At 42.4% G+C, this 15,849-nt stretch overlaps 1 protein-coding gene across 6 annotated transcripts in view; it reads left to right on the top strand.

Annotated features, from left to right (window-relative positions):
• Positions 1-15,849, top strand: part of LOC117400334 (double-stranded RNA-binding protein Staufen homolog 2-like) — a 121,352-nt gene that overhangs the window by 36,770 nt on the left and 68,733 nt on the right. The window lies entirely within an intron of this gene.

Here is a 15,849-nt window from a genome sequence, read left to right on the forward strand (position 1 = left end):
AACTGGTGCCGTCCATCCTGTGCTCCCAGCGGCAGCGCCTTAACTTGAGCCACTCGGGGACCCCAAAGTCATGCATTTCTTCCAACAAATGCAGAAGTGTAGAGAGAAAACAGGTGGGGCAGTTTGCATAAAAACATTTTAAAAAGTTACAAATATAGGCTATTTTTTTTTTTTTTTTTTAATTGAACTCGAATTTTATCGTTGAACACTTGAGCAGGGACAATGTAAAATGCTGTGTGTGTCTTGTGCAGTATCAAATCCAGCCAGAATAAGCACATTGTTTTAAAGTGAATATTTCCAAAAGCTAATTTGTTGAAAGTAGAAAGGGGCTATTTATATCATGCAGTCAAATTATTTTTTAGCAAATGCTTACATGTTAAAGTGTTTAGTGCAGTAGCCTGTTCATGTCAATCAGCTGTATGACAATTAAAGCTTGTTGATGGACAGTCGCTGTATGACATGAACACATTCAATAGGTCTGAAGTAGGGAATCCAATTGTAGACACTTTTCCCAATACCAGGATTTCGGAATTGATTCTTTAAATCCTGGCATTCCATTTTTGTAATAATAATAATATTGTGCTTTTGCTTTTATTAATAATTACCGGTGTGGAGGCGTAGGGTAATGCAGTCGCATGACAATTGAGTTCTTCAACAAATTAATAATGGGAAAAAAACACACACAAGCATTGCAAGTAAAGATAACAGTTGTGCCGCTCCAGCTCCAGCTCCAGTGCAGAACAAGTGAGTGATTTCACTGTAAAAGTAGGGCAGTGGCCCAGCTGCCTGCTTAACTCAATAATACTGTAATTTAACAACGTAAAGGTACGCAAAGTACTACAACGTGGTAAAAAAAATCTGTTGTCTTCCATTACAGGATTTTTTTTGCATACCTCTTGACGAGAGCTCACGTACCCCCAGGGTATGTGTCCCCCGGTTTGAAAACCACTGTTCTAGAGTATGCTTTTATTACAGTGAAATGAACTAATTACAATTCTCCACCTATCTTCCCAACTTAATAAACCTGAGGGTTACAAGACTTAAACCTTTACATATAACACACAGCTGTTTGAGACCAGGCATTCTTTCCATGATGATATCACTCTGTGCTGGAGCAAACCATTCCATTCCATGTTGTTGTGACCCATCATGGTTTGGGAATACTGTGTCATGTCTCTTACTAAGCGCAGTTTTTACAGGAATGCAGGAATGATAATGTGAAGGTTGCATGGTATAGTTGTAACTAATTGTTTTCAGAAGAGTCATCGTTTAGAATGCAGTCATCAGACTCCGTGCTTACACATTGTGTGCTTCCCACAATTTCAATTCAGTGTGAATGTCTACGAACAGGGAAGTGGGAGATGAAATGATTGAAAAAACAATGGGAGGATTCCAGAAATAATGGCTTGTAGGTTTACTTAGCACTTACTGTATGTCTGTTTTTGGAAATATTGCAGTGTTTTACTTTTCTCTGGAGTCTTAAAATGGAAAATGTTCAACAGCAGTCCTTTCACAAATCATTGTGTCACTTGAAAACCCTTTCCCAGTCATCAACCATGATCATTTTCATTTGGAATTCCAATTATTTATTTATTTATTTATTTATTTATTTGTTTGTTTATTATATATATATATATATATATATATATATATATATATATATATATATATATATATATATTCAGCTGACAGTCCAAATAGTGGGCTGTAGCCCAATTATAAAACTGGAAGTACTGGTGAGATTGGAAGTAAAATGTTACTGCTAGGGATATAGATTCCACCAACATAAACAGGCTCTCCAGAGATACTAAAAAAGAAACATAAACTTTCTAGATAACCGCACTTTGTCTAAGAACACTTAAAGCATATTGAAGCCAAAAAAGAAACTAAAAATGAAAAAACTATGCTTTATCTTTTAAGTGACTAGCAAAAGCTTATCCTCCTAAGTTCTGTTTTTCTTTATTCATTCTCAGTAATAACATATCAACTTTTTGGTTCATGGTGGCCTAGAGGTCATCTGTGCTTTTGGTTAAGTTTTAAGTGCTAATTGAAGCAGAATCAGCTCACATTCACATTGAAAGCTGGCAAGTTTCCCCACTTGATCTACATTTTAAACACTATGTACTGAGATAGCCCTGCTTGTTTATTCTAATCTATGCTGTTAAGTGGGGCTGCAGTTTGTTTGACTTCTTTTGGACAGCACAGAGTATGGTTAATGTGGGAGAGGAGCAACATACTGGCAATCATTGTAATCCAGAACTCCCCCTTCCCACGGTAACTGTAAATGGGGCCTTGTGTTCCACCCCTGACCCACTTTTCCACATTTCATTTTTTAGTTCATAACTTACTTCATATAAAGCTGCAAATGTCCTGTGTGTATTTAATGCTTTTATCTAAAAAAAAAAAAAAAAAAAAACTTTGTCAGTCTCTCAAAAAACAAGCCCTCTTTTATATGTTGTTGTTTGAATTCTGACTCTTCCCCATGTGATTTCTTCCGGAAAATATCCTGCTAGTCAAGGCCCTGGACACTGGAGGGTGCAGAGCACAATCTGATTGGCTGAGCTTTTTAGATGGTTGTTCTATCTGGGGAACCTCTCAACCAAATGTGGTAAATCTGGTGACTTATGTTTTCATAGACCTGACACCTGTTATGTGTTATTGGTATTTATTGTTTTATTTGGTGGAGAAATATGTCCTGAAAATCCATGACATATGGTACTTTTGTCATAGGCGGGGTGCATCAATAACAATCAGGCACTTGGGCAAGTTTGTTTTCCTTCTGCCACACACTGTAAGAATATACTGTACTGTAGCTATCCTAACTAGCTTGAAGGTACTATACGGTAATCTATATATTTTGTTTTTATCTTTACTGGTTTTCAGAAAACAGATAACAAATATTCTTCTTACTTCTGTTGATGTATATGCTGCTGTGTCAGCATTTTCTCCTTACCCATGATAGTTTATAAGTATTTGTTGGAGGAAAGTATTCGTAAACATTTTACAGTAAATAAAAAAAAAAAAAAAAAAATACCACTCATCTCCAGCTTTGATTTGCTGTCCTTGAGAGTGCAAGCAGTAGATCATTGATTTATTTTCTCTTCCACCTCATTTACACCTTGGCATCTTATCAAGAAGGGCAGTTGAAACAATGCCAGTTGTTCAGCAGCTGTGGAACAATGTTCTACATGCTCGACCGCTACAAAATGTTGTTATCAACGTTTATACCCATTATATGAGATAAGTGTAAAATAAATACTGAAAACACAGAAGGGGGTATGGTTGGGGAAAATGAGTAGGAGCCGGAGAGACTGGGCTCAAATCTTGACCCAGCCAGCCCTTGTGTGACCTTGGTCAGGTTACCTGACCTCCCCTGTTCCTCAGTCCACCCAGCTGTTACATTTTCCAAATCATTGACAGAGTGTTGACTTCTGGGCTATCTTGTGTATGTTTGATATAACTTGACCAACATGTAGGTCAAACCCACAAACATATTATCATAAGTATATTTCATCATATATATATATATATATATATATATATATATATATATATATATATATATATATATATATATATATATATATATAAAAGCATTATTATATTATTATATTTAATGTGAATATTTATTATTTGCTGTATATGCTGGTGATAGTATGTTTAGTGGATCAACCCTGTATGATTTAGGATTTACTCCAGTCAGTTGTGTAACATATTTCAAGAAGCCCTTGCTTAAACCAATAATTATAATGACCAAATTATCAATTTGTAGAACAAAGTCTGAGGGATTGGCAAAGTTAGTACAGACAGTAGACCCTAATTCATAAAGCTCCAGCTCTTGAATTGTAAAAAAGTTTGATATTCACAGACGACAAGAACAGTTTTATGAATACCCATCACTGATAATAGCAACACTGCTTATATTTACATTATTGCATCTGCTGCCTACATATGATCGATTTTTAATTATGGCGCTAGATATACACTACATTTGAATGGCCTTATAGTACCTGGATTTTCACTTTCCTAACATAAAAGTATCGTAGTGATCTGTACTAATATTTGGCTAGACTTATATGTCAAAACCCACTCAAATTAGCCTTAATGTGAAGTGATGCAGCTTTCTTGAGGATTCAGAAAGCTAAAAGATCTATGGGTCAGAAATATTTTTAATTGCTGCCTATTCCTTTTACTCTTAGATGGGCCACACACCAAGTGATTAAATAGAACAGGACCTGTTGGACATAATATTGGACGATTCTGTTGTTTGGGCAGACACTAGCATTGCAGGAACCTTACATAACTTATTTGACCATTTAAAAATCAAATAATGCATAATTGGTATTGTACATGTTTTTGTAAAATAATCTGTTTTTACAGCTTTATGGAGGGTAAATATGGACTCACATTTGAAGCCCTTCTCTGTCACTTTGAGTTCAGTATTTGGTATAATTTTAAACAGAAGTATCTCCTCTTTCTATATAAGGTGACTTACAGTATGTCACGCTGAATTTGAAATAGGGGAAATTAGCTGATCATTTCGTAGCAGTGCTATGTATGTATGCTGTGAATTGGTTGTGATTTTGTCAGGGACTGCCACGCATCAGATGACTAACAAAATCGTTTAGTGTGCGGTAAGCTTTAGGTTGGTGCACTCCTAACCATTATTTAAAAGGCTACTGTGTCAATATTAGTAAATGATTATTTATAAATTGTTGTGTGATTGTACTGATGGTTTGAATAGTTTTTACTATGGGGTCTGTATGATGTTTGTTGCTGCCATTTTTCCAGTGTAACCGGGCAGAGGCTAGGCATGAACTGCACACTGCAAACAACCACTGTGCAGCAGCAACAGGCTTGTCTACATTCACAATTATAGAGCTTTTAATCTCATCTGATCTCAACGTCACGCAACACTGCCTGATATACCAGGTCATGTATCATTGTAAGTAAAAGCCTTGATCTTAATTGTTTTATAGTTTGTAAATAAATTATTCTGCTATTGAAAAAAAAAGAAACAAAATGGTGATCTCTAAATGTATTCAATAAATTAACAACACTTTCCCCAACTATAAAGTTAGCACAATATGTGTAGTATTTGTTTGTGTGATTTCATTGTTTTGGAAATGTCTACTCGCCCACCTCATCGCTGACTGAGAAAACCTCAACCTAAGCCTCTCAGAAATTCTTCAGTTTCCTCTCTAAATACAAGCACTGTGTACACTGCATGTGGTAGCACCTCCTGGATGGGACTTGTTCCCTTTGACAAGTGGCCTTTTGTGCCCCCTGGGTAGGTTACATGATCTAATTTTGTCACGGCATGTTTTCTGCATTTACTTTTAGGAAACACACTGTGAAAAAAAAACATGGTAATAGGATAGGAACTGCAGCTGGGAGAGTCTAAATGGTTCCAAGCTTCTTCTCATGTTCCCAGCTGGCTCTGCACTCTGAAAGGTGTTCCTTCCTACAGTATCTATCTGAAAAGGAAGTCAGCCAACAAGGGTTCATCTAAAGTAATTAAACCTTTATTTTAGGCATAAGGAATAAGAACTTTTCCAAACTGATCAATATCATATATTAACACAATACCTTGGCAACTGGTGTTTTATTAGGAATGCCCTTTAAAATAAGATCTGTTCAGCAGACAAAGCACTGTGCTTCTCTCTTGAGAAGTAACCTGTCATCTCTGTGGGCTTCTCTACTGTGGAGCTGTCGGGTTTCTTTGGTTGGAGGTGGCATTGTGAGGGTTGTTACCCTGGATATGCGAGCTGTTGAGGAGAAACTGGTGCAAGTTCCTAATGGAAATATAACATTTTAGTGTAGTTCACTAAATGGTTTTAAAAATAGTTACTGTATATTTATTGTTTTAAAGACAATCGCACAACTTGTGGGTTTACAGCTGAGCTGCTCTGACGTCAACTGATTGTTTGTGCTCGATGCAATGGGAGGATTTATTGTTATTGTACTAAACTCAACACAGCAGGCTGTACCAGTTTTTTTTAGTTTTTTTTATAACATTGCCTATGATTATACATTTGCTTTTAGGATAGAATTTTTGTTTAGGGCTAACTTTGTTTTCTATATTTATAGTGTAGCAGGATAGCGTCCGAAATGAGATGCAAGTAGGCTGGAAAGCTGCAGTGAAAGCGCCGGTTGTGCACATTTATTAAACAGACACAATGAAAACAGGAACAAACAGGGCACAAGGGCCAAAATAAAGTTTAAAAAAAAACCAAAAAAACAACACCACAAGGACTATAGATATGGTACAAAAACTTCACTGGCTTCTCCTTGCACCCTCTCTCAAACTCCTCCACCAAACAAAGGCTTTGGTCTCCCTTTCTATACATGTGGCCATTCCCTAATTAGCACTCAATTACCAAATTAGGGAATGCTCACATTCCGTGCATGGTTCTGTAAAATTAAATAAAACTATTTTTATTTAATTGCTGCCTATTCCTTTCACTCTTAGATGGGCCACACACCAAGTGATTAAATAGAACAGGATCTGTTGGGCATAATATTGGACGTTATAATATTGATTTGTTTTGAATGTGTTTGGCAGGGATGGGGTTAAATCCATCCCTGCCAAACACATTCAAAACAAATCAATATTTATTACACTAAACAATAAACCGAGATACTAAGTGGTAAAAAAAAGAAATTGAATTTTGCTTGAAAACCACATTGGAATGTATTGTTTTGTATGAACCCTAAAAATAGAAGGATCGTATTGGACAGTCGAGCCTGGTGACACCCCCTTTTTATTTGATTATTTTCAATATTAGGCTATGTAATTTTAGTATGCTCCATTTTATATATTGCTTGTTGTTTTTTATATTTAAACCCCAAACCCAAGGGGTCTTTCTCTGAGAGCTTGAAAAAAATCTGAAGATTGAACTATAACTGCCTTTAAGCTGGTGTTGAAAATACCAGCTCTTTACAGCAGCTATTTCCTGTACAGATGTTATAAGTAACACAAAAACACCATTAGAAAATATCAGTCCCCATTTTGTTTTGTTTCTTGATTTATAACACTTCTTCAGTCAGCAAAATGTCCGCTTTCCAACGAAGCAGAAAGCACATACTGTAAGGCTAAACTATGGAAGTAAGCAGTAAACTGGAAATAATTATATTTTAGGGGGGGAGTTTGCAAACCTGACGCCACTGCAGCTACTTTTTGTCCCAGATTTTGACAGTGAAAAATACACTGAGCAGAGGATATGTAGCTGTGGAGACTGAGAGAAGGGTTATACATTTGTAATTAGGGTTATTAAAACTGTAAATCAAGGCACATCAGTCACAAACAATGTACACAGAATGCACGCTATATCCCCAAAAATGTTGTAGGTATCACGGTTGTTGAGTGGTCAGAGTTGATTGTTACTCACTCAAGGCTGAGCCATCTGGAACCTCTGTTTTATAGCTGTGTAATAATGTGTTCTATACATGATGGTCTTCCGTTTGATATGACTGTTCCCTCCACCAGCTATAAGGCCTTTGATAACAAGTGGGGGTAACAGTGATATCAAACGGAGCGATTCTATTCATACAACAGACTCATTTCAATAATTACGCCTATGCAGTTTTATATTTAATAACGTTTTGACACTATTGCTGACCAAGGATATTTTTTTAGGTAGAAGACGTGAGGTGTTTGCTATGGTGTCGTGTTATGGCAGCAATTAGCAGCTGTTCCTGGTAGGACTCATTTTAGACCAACCAACTGAAAGCAGAGTGGAACAGATTTGAAAATTGCTGAATTACCCTGGTTGAGGATAATATAGATATTCTTTTTTTTTTTTTTTGCTGAATATTTTGTATTGACATACTTTGTCAAATACATCTGTTTTACAGAACAGGCTCTGTTAAATACATTTTACTCATGCTATTGTCACTTTTCAAATAAAAATAAAAAAGTGATTTAAGTTACCTTTCCCCCAGCTTAAATACCTCTGCTGTTGATGAATTCTCTTTCTGTGGAGAGTGAACTGTAAAGCGGGTAATGGTATGCTTTAAGGTGTTGTTCAGAGCTATGAAATTTGCACCGTTCTGTAATCATCTTATATTTTTCATTTTATTACTTTTTGCCAGAATGAAATATGGAGATATTAATATGGTCTGTGCTTTGTGGTATAGTATGTTTTCAGAATGTTTCTCATGAATTTGTGAAAAATTGACACCTTGTTTAAAGGTTTTCTGAAATTGTTTTTCCTTTCTGTTGTAATAAAGTGAATTTCTGCCTGTATGGTTTTAGCAAATATATTCTGTTATACCAACAAACTAAATTCTGCTCATTCTCTATGGTAACCTCTGTCATTCTGCACGCAGAGGGTTATGGAATACGGGAACGGTTTTATTAAGCAGTATTGTATTGAGCTGCTAGTGTTATTGATGTATACAAATACATGTTTTAGAATTGCTAGGGTGTCTTGACATAATCCACAACCCGTGTTAATGATGACATACCGTAATTTATACAATAAGTTAACTTTTCTGAAAGCACTACCGGAGATGGTCCATAAGCACTCTCACAAAGCAGAGATTGGAGCTTCACTCAGCACAGAGAAGACAGGTGCAAATAGAAAAATGTGATTATTTATTTGCGGTGTTCTGCATTTCTGGCAGCTCTTTACTGAATTTGTCAATGACTCAATTCCATAGCCAAATAAATCAAAATGTCAGTGATTGCCATTTTAAGTATTTTTTGTTCAAATGAGAACAAGTATGTAGTAGGTAGATGCATGATGACACTCAGCTTGTCACTAACTCATCACTCTGCACACCGAAGAACACGAAAAAGCCGCTTTTTTTTTCCATCAACCACCCCCCCTCGACCCCCTCAGGGTGTTCCCAATCTGGATTTTATCTTTTGTAATTGGGACCAGACATTGTTTGGTTGTTTTGTCTGGTTGTTTATTAGGTTTAATATGTTGCAGTGTGTTAGTAACTATTTTCCCACATTACTCAAAGGGCCTCCCTCCGACTCTTGGATGGCAGCCTCAGCACCTGTAGCCATAGTGTGTGTGTGGTGGGGGGGGGGGGGGGGGGGGGGCTCAGCCTTTCTGGTCTGATACAGTGTTGCATTTGTCATTTCCTTCCTCCTATTCAGGCCACACTGTCCCACCCTTTGAACATTTTAACTGTGAAGTTTTCCTGGTAAAGACATTTAAAATCTAGGATAACTCGACTAACATTCAATTAACTGACTTGCTATCTGTCATCTTCTATCTATGCGATGTGTTTTATTGCATAAGAGGAAAGAAGCTAAGATATTTTAGGCGTGCTTTTTCATTCACCATTTTTAATAGCAAGTCATCTATTTTGTATCCTTTTATATTTTGAGCCACTACACTCTACTTATTAGAAACACTTTTGGTTTTTTTTTAAGATGGAAAGGATAGACTTTTCTGTAGAACTTTCTGAATTTTTTTTTTTCACATGATCACATTCTATGAAGTAAACACTCTTGTGAGCCTTTTAAGAATGCACTGGGCTTTTGTATACTTTTGCTGGATTTAAGTTCCTCACACAAAAATAACATTGCTTGCTACAAAAATCCCTTATAAAAGGTAAAAGTGGGTCACAGGTTGCAGTATTTCTTAGTCTTAAATCTAGGAGGATCAACGCACAACTAGCACTTTGACAGCTCTGTAAGGAGAAAAAAGAATAAGAAATATACATCCTGTTTCTTAGTTTTGGCTTGGTTTACATGCACATGCAAATCGACTCTACAGTCATGACTGTGTGACATTGTCACGCGAATACATCATGAAACTGCAAAAGGACGTCGTTTTTGCAGCGCGACTTTAACACAGGGTCAATCACTTTCTCACAATAAAAATAGCTGTAAAAACCCATGTAAACTGGAGCAGGAATCGTGCTTGTGGCTCACGAGGTTTCAGCAGTCAAGATCCCGTTCTTCTGACTTAATATCACGTAATCTCCAGCAGAAAGGCCGTACAAAACAGACACCCCCCAACACACACACACACACACACACACACTCACTCACACACACTCACTCACACACACACACACTGTACATTTATGGACTACTTCAACACTAGAACCGCTGCAGTTATGCTCATACCTACAATTGCCGGTACATTTTAAACACCATTAGTATTAAAATGAAAGACAAACTATCAGATACAACTCAAAAGTTTTATTCAAGCACATCATATCAAACATCTGCACAGCTGAAACACCGTATTTAAATGAACAATTAAACATAAAGGGTTTATTTTCTGATTTATCACATATTAAGCACTACTTTAAAAAATGAAAAACTATAATAAAATAAGCATTTCAAAAGAAACTAGTGTGTAAACAGGTATGTGCACATACAAAATTGTAAAAACAAAAGTAGTTTTTAATCTAATGATTTATCTTGTGTGTGTATCACTCTTAGCACAGAATCCAGGTTGAGCTGCTGCAGCCTGCAGCTTTCTGATTGGAATGTTTCTGCTGAAGCACTGTGGCTCGCTTCAAGATGAAATCTCTCCTAGTACAAAACGAAGGAATTGGTGGCTGCCAGTTCCAATAAAGATAACAACAGGCTTGTATATATATATATATATATATATATATATATATATAGTGCCTTGCAAAAGTATGTAGACCCCTGACCAATTCTCTTATATTACTGAATTACAAATGGTACATTGAAATTTCATTCTGACACTGAAACTCAAAATCAATTATTCAACCCCCACACATTAATATTTGGTAGAGCCACCTTTTGCTGCAATAACAGCTTTAAGTCTTTTGGGGTAAGTATGTACCAGCTTTGCACACAGTGTCGGAGTGATTTTGGCCCATTCTTCTTGGCAGATTTGCTCCAGGTTGTTCAGGTTGGTTGGACGACGCTTGTGGACCGCAATTTTCAAATAGTGCCACAGATTCTCAGTGGGATTGAGATCAGGACTTTGACTGGGCCACTGTAGGACATTCACCTTTTTGTTCTTGAGCCACTCCAGTGTTGCTTTGGCCTTGTGCTTGGGATCATTGTCCTGCTGAAAGGTGAATGTCCTCCCAAGCTTCAGTTTTTTAGCGGATTGAAGCAGGTTCTCTTGCAGTATTTCCCTGTAATTTGCTCCATCCATTCTTTCTTCAATTTTAACAAGATGCCCAGTCCCTGCTGATGAGAAGCATCCCCACAGCATGATGCTGCCACCCCCATACTTCACTGTAGGGATGGTGTGTCTTGAGGCATGGGCAGTGTTAGGTTTGCACCACACATAGCGCTTTGAGTTTTGGCCAAAAATCTCTACCTTGGTCTCATCTGACCACAAAACCTTTTTCCACATCGCAGCTGGGTCACTCTCATGCTTTCTGGCAAACTCCAGACGTGCTTTCAGATGGTACTTTTTGAGTAACGGCTTCTTTCTTGCCACCCTCCCATACAGGCCAGTGTTATGCAGAGCTCTTGATATGGTTGACTGGTGCACCATTACTCCACTCCCAGCCACTGAACTCTAGCTCCTTCAAAGTGATTGTTGGCCTCTCTGTGGCTTCTCTCACAAGTCTCCTTCTTGTTTGAGTGCTGAGTTTTGAGGGACGGCCTTTTCTTGGCAGTGCCTGGGTGGTGTGATGCAGCTTTCACTTCCTGATTATTGATCCAACTGTGCTCACTGGGATATCCAAATACTTGGATATTATTTTGTACCCTTTCCCTAATCTATGCATGTGTATTACTTTATCTCTAACTTCTGTAGAATGCTCTTTGGTCTTCATTTTCCTTCAGATTCACAGCCTGACCAATGATCCTTCAACAGTGGGGTTTTTATCCAGAAAATGTGACAGCAACTTTAATGGTTCACAGGTGGAGGCCAATGGTAAGGTAATTGTGTCCTCGTTAGGGCAATTTCTTTCATCGGTGTAAACTGGGAGCTTCCACAGCACAGGGGTTGAATACTTATGCAAGCAAGATATTTCAGTTTTTTTATTTTTCTTAAAAATATTTCCCAACATAAAACCATTGTCACCTTACAATAACTGATTTTGAGTTTCAGTGTTTTAAAATATAATATCAAACAGAACGAAATTTCAATGTACCTGTGACAGGATGGACCGAGGTTTGAGACTCAGAGACAGTATAAAGTTCAAAAGAAAGTTTTTAATAAACAAAAATACAAAATAAACCAGCACAAGGGCCAAACAAAGAGATTTAAACACAAAATAAACACAAAACAAAAAGCAAAAACTTACAAAAATAAAGGTTTCCAGGCTGGGCGTTGCCTTCACTGGAACAGAAAAACACCACATACAAACACACTCTTGCTTCTTCTGGAACTCTCCTTCAACTCTCCAACTCTCTCTCCTAGCCAGGGCCTCTCCCCTGGCTTTTATCCCCTGTGGCTGGAGCCCAATTAATCAATAATTGCTAATTAGTCAATTAGGGCTCCAGCCACATTCTCACATTTTTTTCTGGCAGGGAGGAATTTTAACCCCCTCCCTGCCAGTCCCAACATTTATCATAAAGACGGGGCAGTACCCCGTCACATATCCCCCCCCTTGTGCCAAGCACAACATGGCCTAAATGGCCACCTCCCCCCTCAGTCTCAGTCCCGGAAGAGGGGGAAGCACAGTGTCCATGGGGGTGGCCATGGTGGGACGTCCGGCACCACCCAATTCTTCGTGGCCAGCAGCTCCCTCTTCCGGGGCTCTGGCCACACACCATCTTGCCGCGAAAGTGCAGCTGGGGGAGCTGGTCTCCTGACCTCCCTCCCCCTCTTCATGGTCAGCAACTCCCCTCCGTGGGGCTCCGACCACAGTGTAGCGACCCCAGGCGACGCAGGATCCCCGAAGACCCCAAGCAACGGCAGCAGCAGCGGACCCTCGGAAGGCGACGGCAGCAGCAGCGGACCCTCGGGAGGCGACGGCAGCAGCAGCGGACCCTCGGGAGGCGACGGCAGCAGCAGCGGACCCTCGGGAGGCGACGGCAGCAGCAGCGGACCCTCGGGAGGCGACGGCAGCAGCAGCGGACCCTCGGGAGGCGACGGCAGCAGCAGCGGACCCTCGGGAGGCGACGGCAGCAGCAGCGGACCCTCGGGAGGCGACGGCAGCAGCAGCGGACCCTCTGCTGGCGGAGACGGGAACGGCGGCCCGGCTCCCTCTGCTGGCGGAGACGGGAACGGCGGCCCGGCTCCCTCTGCTGGCGGAGACGGGAACGGCGGCCCGGCTCCCTCTGCTGGCGGAGACGGGAACGGCGGCCCGGCTCCCTCTGCTGGCGGAGACGGGAACGGCGGCCCGGCTCCCTCTGCTGGCGGAGACGGGAACGGCGGCCCGGCTCCCTCTGCTGGCGGAGACGGGAACGGCGGCCCGGCTCCCTCTGCTGGCGGAGGCGGGAACGGCGGCCCGGCTCCCTCTGCTGGCGGAGGCGGGAACGGCGGCCCGGCTCCCTCTGCTGGCGGAGGCGGGAACGGCGGCCCGGCTCCCTCTGCTGGCGGAGGCGGGAACGGCGGCCCGGCTCCCTCTGCTGGCGGAGGCGGGAACGGCGGCCCGGCTCCCTCTTCTGGCGGAGGCGGGAACGGCGGCCCGGCTCCCTCTGCTGGCGGAGGCGGGAACGGCGGCCCGGCTCCCTCTGCTGGCGGAGGCGGGAACGGCGGCCCGGCTCCCTCTGCTGGCGGAGGCGGGAACGGCGGCCCGGCTCCCTCTGCTGGCGGAGGCGGGAACGGCGGCCCGGCTCCCTCTGCTGGCGGAGGCGGGAACGGCGGCCCGGCTCCCTCTGCTGGCGGAGGCGGGAACGGCGGCCCGTCTCCCTCTGCTGGCGGAGGCGGGAACGGCGGCTCGTCTCCCTCTGCTGGCGGAGGCGGGAACGGCGGCTCGTCTCCCTCTGCTGGCGGAGGCGGGAACGGCGGCTCGTCTCCCTCTGCTGGCGGAGGCGGGAACGGCGGCTCGTCTCCCTCTGCTGGCGGAGGCGGGAACGGCGGCTCGTCTCCCTCTGCTGGCGGAGGCGGGAACGGCAGCTCGTCTCCCTCTGCGGGCGGAGGGGGAAACAGCAGCTCGTCTCCCTCTGCTGGCGGAGGGGGAAACAGCAGCTCGTCTCCCTCTGCGGGCGGAGGCGGAAACAGCAGCTCGTCTCCCTCTACTGGCGGACCCTCGGGAGGCGACTCCTCCCCTTCTGGCTCTCGGGACGACGGCTCCTCCCCTTCTGGCTCTCGGGACGACGGCTCCTTCCCTTCTGGCTCTCGGGACGACGGCTCCTTCCCTTCTGGCTCTCGGGACGACGGCTCCTTCCCTTCTGGCTCTCGGGACGACGGCTCCTCCCCTTCTGGCTCTCGGGACAGCGGCTCCTCCCCTTCTGGCTCTCGGGACAGCGGCTCCTCCCCTTCTGGCTCTCGGGACAGCGGCTCACCCCTCTCTGGCTCTCGGGACAGCGGCTCACCCCTCTCTGGCTCTCGGGACAACAACTCACCCCTCTCTGGCTCTCGGGACGACAGCTCACCCCTCTCTGGTTCTCGGGAAGACAGCTCCACCTTCTTTATTGGAATGACTGGGGCATCTCCCATATCTACCGCCAGGTAGTTAACAACCATCAGGGCAAGCTCTGCGAAGGACGCCGGGTGATGCTGTTCCTCCCACTTTTCCCACCTCCCCCCATCTCGACGCCACAGCGTGTTGATAACTATGGGGAGGTCGTGGAAGAGGTCCGCCTCAGGGTGCATCAACCAGTCCCATATTTCCTGGGATGGTGGTGAAGGCGGTGATGTAGGAAGTGGTGGGGTGGCTGCCGAGGACGGGGTTTGCAGCTGCTCCTGGTCCCGATTGTGGGGGCATCCTGCCCAGTTGTGGCCATCCACCCCACAGCGCCCACACCAGTCAGCTGGTGGCCCATCTGGACAGGACCTCCACCGATGATCCAGCATCCCGCACCATGAGCACCAGGGGAAAAGACTGACTGGGTCCTCCAGCTGGGGTGGCTGTTGTTGCAGCAGCCTACATTTCTTCGGCTGCTGCTTCTCCTGCCTTTGCCGCTGTCTGCTCTTCCCCATTTTCCAAAAAAAAAAACTCCCAAAATTCAAGAAGAAAAAAAAAAAAAATTACTGCTCTGAGCCTCCAGGTGGCGCTATCCCGTTTCTGACACCAAATGTGACAGGATGGACCGAGGTTTGAGACTCAGAGACAGTATAAAGTTCAAAAGAAAGTTTTTAATAAACAAAAATACAAAATAAACCAGCACAAGGGCCAAACAAAGAGATTTAAACACAAAATAAACACAAAACAAAAAGCAAAAACTTACAAAAATAAAGGTTTCCAGGCTGGGCGTTGCCTTCACTGGAACAGAAAAACACCACATACAAACACACTCTTGCTTCTTCTGGAACTCTCCTTCAACTCTCCAACTCTCTCTCCTAGCCAGGGCCTCTCCCCTGGCTTTTATCCCCTGTGGCTGGAGCCCAATTAATCAATAATTGCTAATTAGTCAATTAGGGCTCCAGCCACATTCTCACATTTTTTTCTGGCAGGGAGGAATTTTAACCCCCTCCCTGCCAGTCCCAACATTGATCATAAAGACGGGGCAGTACCCCGTCACAGTACCATTTGCAATTCAGTAATATGAGAGAATTGGTCAGGGGTCTGAATACTTTTGCAAGGCACTGTATGTATGTATGTATGTATGTATGTATATATATATATATATATATATATATATATATATATATATATATATATATATATATATATAAAATTGAATATTGTAGGTTATATTCAAAATAAAAACATGTATTGTAAAAGGCGGTTCTAGTGTTAATGAAATGTAACTTTTAGATGTTCCACAAACACACACACACACACAAATATAAATTCTAAGTAGTAAAACTTGCAGAAATTATATTTTAT

Source organism: Acipenser ruthenus, chromosome 4 (assembly GCF_902713425.1).
Source record: "Acipenser ruthenus chromosome 4, fAciRut3.2 maternal haplotype, whole genome shotgun sequence".
Lineage (NCBI taxonomy): Eukaryota > Metazoa > Chordata > Actinopteri > Acipenseriformes > Acipenseridae > Acipenser > Acipenser ruthenus.